At 37.4% G+C, this 6668-nt stretch overlaps 15 non-coding genes across 15 annotated transcripts; 5 read left to right on the top strand and 10 right to left on the bottom strand.

The window, feature by feature from the left end:
* Positions 1-652: 652 nt before the first annotated feature.
* Trnar-ucg lies at positions 653-725 on the top strand. Its single transcript has one exon. It is a non-coding gene; the product is annotated as a tRNA-Arg (tRNA).
* Positions 726-1225: 500 nt separating this feature from the next.
* Trnar-ucg lies at positions 1226-1298 on the top strand. Its single transcript has one exon. It is a non-coding gene; the product is annotated as a tRNA-Arg (tRNA).
* A 200-nt stretch (positions 1299-1498) lies between these two features.
* Trnar-ucg lies at positions 1499-1571 on the bottom strand. Its single transcript has one exon. It is a non-coding gene; the product is annotated as a tRNA-Arg (tRNA).
* Positions 1572-1659: 88 nt separating this feature from the next.
* On the bottom strand, positions 1660-1732 carry Trnar-ucg. Its single transcript has one exon. It is a non-coding gene; the product is annotated as a tRNA-Arg (tRNA).
* Positions 1733-2288: 556 nt separating this feature from the next.
* Trnar-ucg lies at positions 2289-2361 on the bottom strand. The gene has a single exon. It is a non-coding gene; the product is annotated as a tRNA-Arg (tRNA).
* A 111-nt stretch (positions 2362-2472) lies between these two features.
* Positions 2473-2545, bottom strand: Trnar-ucg. The gene has a single exon. It is a non-coding gene; the product is annotated as a tRNA-Arg (tRNA).
* Positions 2546-2655: 110 nt separating this feature from the next.
* On the bottom strand, positions 2656-2728 carry Trnar-ucg. Its single transcript has one exon. It is a non-coding gene; the product is annotated as a tRNA-Arg (tRNA).
* Positions 2729-3603: 875 nt separating this feature from the next.
* Trnar-ucg lies at positions 3604-3676 on the bottom strand. Its single transcript has one exon. It is a non-coding gene; the product is annotated as a tRNA-Arg (tRNA).
* Positions 3677-3895: 219 nt separating this feature from the next.
* On the bottom strand, positions 3896-3968 carry Trnar-ucg. The gene has a single exon. It is a non-coding gene; the product is annotated as a tRNA-Arg (tRNA).
* Positions 3969-4079: 111 nt separating this feature from the next.
* Positions 4080-4152, bottom strand: Trnar-ucg. The gene has a single exon. It is a non-coding gene; the product is annotated as a tRNA-Arg (tRNA).
* Positions 4153-4362: 210 nt separating this feature from the next.
* Trnastop-uca lies at positions 4363-4435 on the bottom strand. The gene has a single exon. It is a non-coding gene; the product is annotated as a tRNA-Sec (tRNA).
* Positions 4436-4552: 117 nt separating this feature from the next.
* Positions 4553-4625, bottom strand: Trnar-ucg. Its single transcript has one exon. It is a non-coding gene; the product is annotated as a tRNA-Arg (tRNA).
* A 133-nt stretch (positions 4626-4758) lies between these two features.
* Trnar-ucg lies at positions 4759-4831 on the top strand. The gene has a single exon. It is a non-coding gene; the product is annotated as a tRNA-Arg (tRNA).
* A 297-nt stretch (positions 4832-5128) lies between these two features.
* On the top strand, positions 5129-5201 carry Trnar-ucg. The gene has a single exon. It is a non-coding gene; the product is annotated as a tRNA-Arg (tRNA).
* A 667-nt stretch (positions 5202-5868) lies between these two features.
* Positions 5869-5941, top strand: Trnar-ucg. The gene has a single exon. It is a non-coding gene; the product is annotated as a tRNA-Arg (tRNA).
* The last annotated feature ends 727 nt before the right edge of the window (positions 5942-6668 follow it).

The raw sequence follows: 6668 nt of genomic DNA, 5'->3' as shown, positions 1-6668 counted from the left end.
GCGGTCTTACAACTTTAATAAAGTTCCTAAAATATAATTTAAAAGTGTAGTCTAATGACCTTAATTTCAAACAGTACTGAAAATACTAAATAAGAAATAGGCCAAGCGGTCGTAAAATGTTGCCATAATACTAAAATATGATTTGAAAAGTTTACGCTTAACAAATAAAGTCCCTACGTCAATATTTTTCTTATTGCGCCGTTTGAAATTCAAGGTCATTGAGACTAAACTTTCCAAATCATATTTTCAGTATTATGGCAACATTTTACGACCGCGTGGCCTATTTCTTCTATTGCCCCATTTCAAATTCAAGGTTTGAAATTTAAGGTCATTTTTTAAACTCCACACTTTTTAAATTAACCTCGTGGCCTAGTAGATAAGGCGTCGGACTTCGGATCCGAAGATTGCAGGTTTTCGAGTCCTGTCGCGGTCGCTTAACAAATAAAGTCCCTACGCCAATATTTTTTCTATTGCGCCATTTAAAATTCAAGGTCATTTGACTAAATTTTCCAAGTCATATTTTCAGTATTGTGGCAACATTTTACGACCGCTTGGCCTATTTCTTATTTAGTATTTTCAGTACTGTTAGAAATTTAAGGTCATTAGACTACACTTTTTAAATTATATTTTAGGAACTTCATTAAAGCTGTAAGACCGCGTGGCCTAATGGATAAGGCGTCGGACTTCGGATTCGAAGATTGCAGGTTCGAGTCCTGTCGCGGTCGCTTAACAAAGAGAGTCGCTTTGACGGTATTTTTTCTGTTGCGCCGTTTGAAATTTAAGGTCATTTTTTAAACTCTACACTTTTTAAATTATATTTTAGAACTGTATTAAAATTGTAAGACCTCGTGGCCTAATGGATAAGGCGTCGGACTTCGGATCTGAAGATTGCAGGTTCTCGAGTCCTGTCGCGGTCTCTTAACAAATAAAGTCCGTACGCTAATATTTTTTCTATTGCGCCATTTGAAATGCAAGGTCATTTGACTAAACTTTCCAAATCATATTTTCAGTATTATGGCAACATTTTATGACCGCTTGGCCTATTTCTTCTATGGCCCTATTTCAAATTCAAGGTCATTTGACTAAACTTTCCAAATCATATTTTCAGTATTATGGCAACATTTTACGACCGCTTGGCCTATTTCTTCTATGGTCCTATTTCAAATTAAAGGTCATTTGACTGCACTTTCCAAATCATATTTTTAGTACTATGGTAATGTTATAATACCGCGTGGCCTAATGGATAAGGCGTCGGACTTCGGATCTGAAGATTGCAGGTTCGAGTCCTGTCGCGGTCGCTTAACAAAGAGAGTCGCTATGACGGTATTTTTTCTATTGTGCCATTTGAAATTGAAGGTCATTTGACTACACTTTCCAAATCATATTTTCAGTACTGCGGACACAGTGCTGTCCTGTCGCATTCGCTTAACAAAGAGAGTCGCTACGTCGTAAATGGCGCACTAGAAAAAATATTGACGTAGGGACTTTATTTGTCAAGCAACCGCGACAGGACTCGAACCTGCAATCTTCGGATCCGAAGTCCGACGCCTTATACATTAGGCCACGCGGTCTTATAACGTTACCATAGTACTGAAAATATAATTTGGAAAGTGATGGCGCAATAGAAAAACTATTGACGTAGCGACTCTCCTTGTTGAGCGACCACGACAGGACTCATACCTGCAATCTTCGGATCCGAAGTCCGACGCCTTATCCATTAGGCCACGCGGTCTTACAATTTTAAAAAAGTTTTTAAAATATAATTTAAAAAGTGTAGTCTAATGACCTTAAATTTCAAACGGCGCAACAGAAAAAATACCGACGTAGCGACTCTCTTTGTTAAGCGAATGCGACGGGAATCGAACCTGTAATCTTCGGATCCGAAGTCCGACGCCTTAACATTACCATAAATAATAAAAATATGATTTGGGAAGTGTAGTCAAATGACCTTGAATTTGAAATGGCGCCATAGAAAAATATTGACGTAGCGACTCTCTTTGTTAAGCGACCGCGACAGGACTCAAACCTACGATCTTCGGTTCCGAAGTCGGACGCCTTATACATTAGGCCACGCGGACTGACAATGTTACCATAGTACTGAAAATATGATTTGAAAAGTGTAGTTAAAGGACCTTGATTTGGAAATGGGGCAATAGAAGAAATAGACCACGCGGTCGTAAAATGTTGCCATAATACTGAAAATATGATTTGGAAAGTTTAGTCAAATGACCTTGAATTTCAAATGGCGCAATAGAAAAAATATTGACGTAGGGACTTTATTTGTCAAGCGACCGCGACAGGACTCGAACCTGCAATCTTCGGATCCGAAGTTCGACGCCTTATCCATTAGGCCACGCGGTCTTACAATTTTAACGAAGTTCTTAAAATATAATTTAAAAAGTGAGTCTATTGACCTGAAATTTCAAGCGGCGCAACAGAAAAAATACCGTCATAGCGACTCTCTTTGTTAAGCGCCCGCGACAGGATTTGAACCCGCAATCTTCGGATCCGAAGCCCGACGCCTTATCCATTAGGCCACGCGGTCTCACAATTTTAACGAAGTTCTTAAAATATAATTTAAAAAGTGAGTCTATTGACCTTAAATTTCAAATGGCGCAACAGAAATATACCGTCATAGCGACTCTCTTTGTTAAGCGACCGCGACAGGACTCAAACCTGCAATCTTCGGATCCGAAGTCCGACGCCTTATCCATTAGGCCACGCGGTCTTACAACTTTAATAAAGTTCCTAAAATATAATTTAAAAAGTGTAGTCTAATGACCTTAAATTTCAAACAGTACTGAAAATACTAAATAAGAAATAGGCCAAGCGGTCGTAAAATGTTGCCATAATACTAAAAATATGATTTGAAAAGTTTAACGCTTAACAAATAAAGTCCCTACGTCAATATTTTTTCTATTGCGCCGTTTGAAATTCAAGGTCATTTGACTAAACTTTCCAAATCATATTTTCAGTATTATGGCAACATTTTACGACCGCGTGGCCTATTTCTTCTATTGCCCCATTTCAAATTCAAGGTCATTTGACTACACTTTCCAAATCATATTTTGAGTACTATGGTAATATTGTAAGACCCGGTGGAATAATGGATAAGGCGTCGGATTTCGGATAGTCTCTACGTCAATATTTTTACTATTGCGCCATTTGAAATTCAAGGTCATTTGACAACACTTTCCAATTCATATTTTCAGTACTATGGTGATATTATAAGACCGCGTGGCCTAATGGATAAGGCGTCGGATTTCGGATAGTCGCTACGTCAATATTTTTACTATTGCGCCATTTGAAATTCAAGGTCATTTGACAACACTTTCCAATTCATATTTTCAGTACTATGGTGACATTATAAGACCGCGTGGCCTAATGGATAAGGCGTCGGACTTCGGATCCGAAGATTACGGGTTCGAGTCCTGTCGCTTAACAAAGAAAGTCGCTACGTCGGTATTTTTTCTGTTGCGCCGTTTGAAATTCAAGCCGTTTTATTTTAAGTTCTTAAAATATAATTTAAAAAGTGAGTCTATTGACCTTAAATTTCAAATGGCGCAACAGAAATATACCGTCATAGCGACTCTCTTTGTTAAGCGACCGCGACAGGACTCAAACCTGCAATCTTCGGATCCGAAGTCCGACGCCTTATCCATTAGGCCACGCGGTCTTACAACTTTAATAAAGTTCCTAAAATATAATTTAAAAAGTGTAGTCTAATGACCTTAAATTTCAAACAGTACTGAAAATACTAAATAAGAAATAGGCCAAGCGGTCGTAAAATGTTGCCATAATACTAAAAATATGATTTGAAAAGTTTAGTCAAATGACCTTGAATTTCAAATGGCGCACTAGAAAAAATATTGACGTAGGGACTTTATTTGTCAAGCGACCGCGACAGGACTCGAACCTGCAATCTTCGGATCCGAAGTTCGACGCCTTATCCATTAGGCCACGCGGTCTTACAATTTTAACGAAGTTCTTAAAATATAATTTAAAAAGTGAGTCTATTGACCTTAAATTTCAAGCGGCGCAACAGAAAAAATACCGTCATAGCGACTCTCTTTGTTAAGCGCCCGCGACAGGATTTGAACCTGCAATCTTCGGATTCGAAGCCCGACGCCTTATCCATTAGGCCACGCGGTCTTATAGCATTACCATAGTACTGAAAATATAATTTGGAAAGTGTGGTCAAATGACCTTGAATTTGAAATAGGGCCATAGAAGAAATAGGCAAAGCGGTCGTAAAATGTTGCCATAATACTGAAAATATGATTTGGAAAGTTTAGTCAAATGACCTCGAATTTCAAATGGCGCAATAGAAAAAATATTGACGTAGGGACTTTATTTGTTAAGCGACTGCGACAGGACTCGAACCTGCAATCCTCGGATCTGAAGACCGACGCCTTATCCATTAGGCCACGCGGTCTTACAATTTTAATACAGTTCTAAAATATAATTTAAAAAGTGTAGAGTTTAAAAAATGACCTTAAATTTCAAACGGCGCAACAGAAAAAATACCGACATAGCGACTCTCTTTGATGAGCGACCGCGACAGGTCTCGAACCTGCAATCTTCGGATCCGAAGACCGACGCCTTATCCATTAGGCCACGCGGTCTTACAATTTTACAAAGTTCTTAAAATATAATTTAAAAAGTGTAGTCTAATGACCTTAAATTTCAAACAGTACTGAAAATACTAAATAAGAAATAGGCCAAGCGGTCGTTTTTAAACTCTACACTTTTTAAGTTGACCTCGTGGCCTAGTAGATAAGGCGTCGGACTTCGGATCCGAAGATTGCAGGTTCGAGTCCTGTCGCGGTCGCTTAACAAAGAGAGTCGCTACGTCAATACTTTTCTATTGCGCCATTTCAAATTCAAGGTCATTTGACTACACTTTCCAAATCATATTTTTAGTATTTATGGTAATATTATGGGAACGCATGGCCTAATGCATAAGGCGTCGGACTTCAGATCCGAAGATTACAAGTTCGATTCCTGTCGCGGTCGCTTAACAAAGAGAGTGGCTCCGTCGGTATTTTTTCTGTTGCGCCGTTTGAAATTCAAGGTCATTAGACTACACTTTTTAAATTACATTTTAAGAAATTTATTAGAAGTGTAAGACCACGTGGCCTAATGGATAAGGCGTCGGACTTCGGATCCGAAGATTGCAGGTTCGAGTCCTGTCGCGGTCGCTTAACAAATAAAGTCCCTACGTCAATATTTTTTCTATTGCGCCGTTTGAAATTCAAGGTCATTTGACTAAACTTTCCAAATCATATTTTCAGTATTATGGCAACATTTTACGACCGCGTGGCCTATTTCTTCTGTTGCCCCATTTCAAATTCAAGGTCATTTGACTACACTTTCCAAATCATATTTTGAGTACTATGGTAATATTGTAAGACCCGGTGGCCAAATGGATAAGGCGTCGGATTTCGGATAGTCTCTACGTCAATATTTTTACTATTGCGCCATTTGAAATTCAAGGTCATTTGACAACACTTTCCAATTCATATTTTCAGTACTATGGTGATATTATAAGACCGCGTGGCCTAATGGATAAGGCGTCGGATTTCGGATAGTCGCTACGTCAATATTTTTACTATTGCGCCATTTGAAATTCAAGGTCATTTGACAACACTTTCCAATTCATATTTTCAGTACTATGGTGATATTATAAGACCGCGTGGCCTAATGGATAAGGCGTCGGACTTCGGATCCGAAGATTACGGGTTCGAGTCCTGTCGCTTAACAAAGAAAGTCGCTACGTCGGTATTTTTTCTGTTGCGCCGTTTGAAATTTAAGGTCATTAGACTACATTTTTTAATTTATATTTTAACAACTGTATTAAAATTGTAAGACCGCGTGGCCTAATGGATAAGGCGTCGGACTTCGGATCCGAAGATTGCAGGTTCGAATCCTGTTGCGGTTGCTTAACAAATGAAGTCTCTACGTCGATATTTTTTCTATTGTGCCATTAAAAATTCAAGGTCATTTGACTAAACTTTCCAAGTCATATTTTCAGTATTATGGCAACATTTTACGACCGCGTGGCCGGCAACGGTTCCATTTTTTTGTAGCATTTAATCACCTACAACGTTTGATTTTTATATCCTATATTATTATTTTCAATTCTAATTAATTTTACCTTAACTTCAAATATTCAAATATAATAACTCATTATTTATTTCCATTCCAAAGCCTAATTTCGATTCAAAATTAATTAACTTATTCGAATGAAGAAGATAAACCTATTATTACTTTCGCGAGTAATAGTCACAGTCTTTAGCCCATAAATATTGATTTTAATGACTTCTCCAAATCATACTTTGACACTTCTCCAAATCATACTTTTGAAAGATTCAAACTATTTTGAATAGACAATACCCGACTACAAGAGCCGCATTTCGTTAATCCGTCTAAATTATTATTTCTGAAACTAAATATTTATCTATTTCAACAGCATTTCAAACGATATAGAAGTTAATAAAAACACTTCTACTTTTAAAATTGTCACTTCAAAAAAAAATCGGTTTATGTAACATATAGTAGTTTGTTTCAAGTACATATTATTCTATATATTAATTATTTATATATACACTATTTCAAAATATGCAATATTTCAAAATTAATTAGCAAACTCGAAGGAATTTTTGAAA

This window comes from Ctenocephalides felis, unplaced genomic scaffold (genome assembly GCF_003426905.1).
Source record: "Ctenocephalides felis isolate EL2017-DRISC unplaced genomic scaffold, ASM342690v1 CF-g0.4_SCAFFOLD_03572, whole genome shotgun sequence".
Lineage (NCBI taxonomy): Eukaryota > Metazoa > Arthropoda > Insecta > Siphonaptera > Pulicidae > Ctenocephalides > Ctenocephalides felis.
Note: the sequence above shows the minus strand (reverse complement) of the source record. Positions and strands in the feature narration are given on the sequence as shown.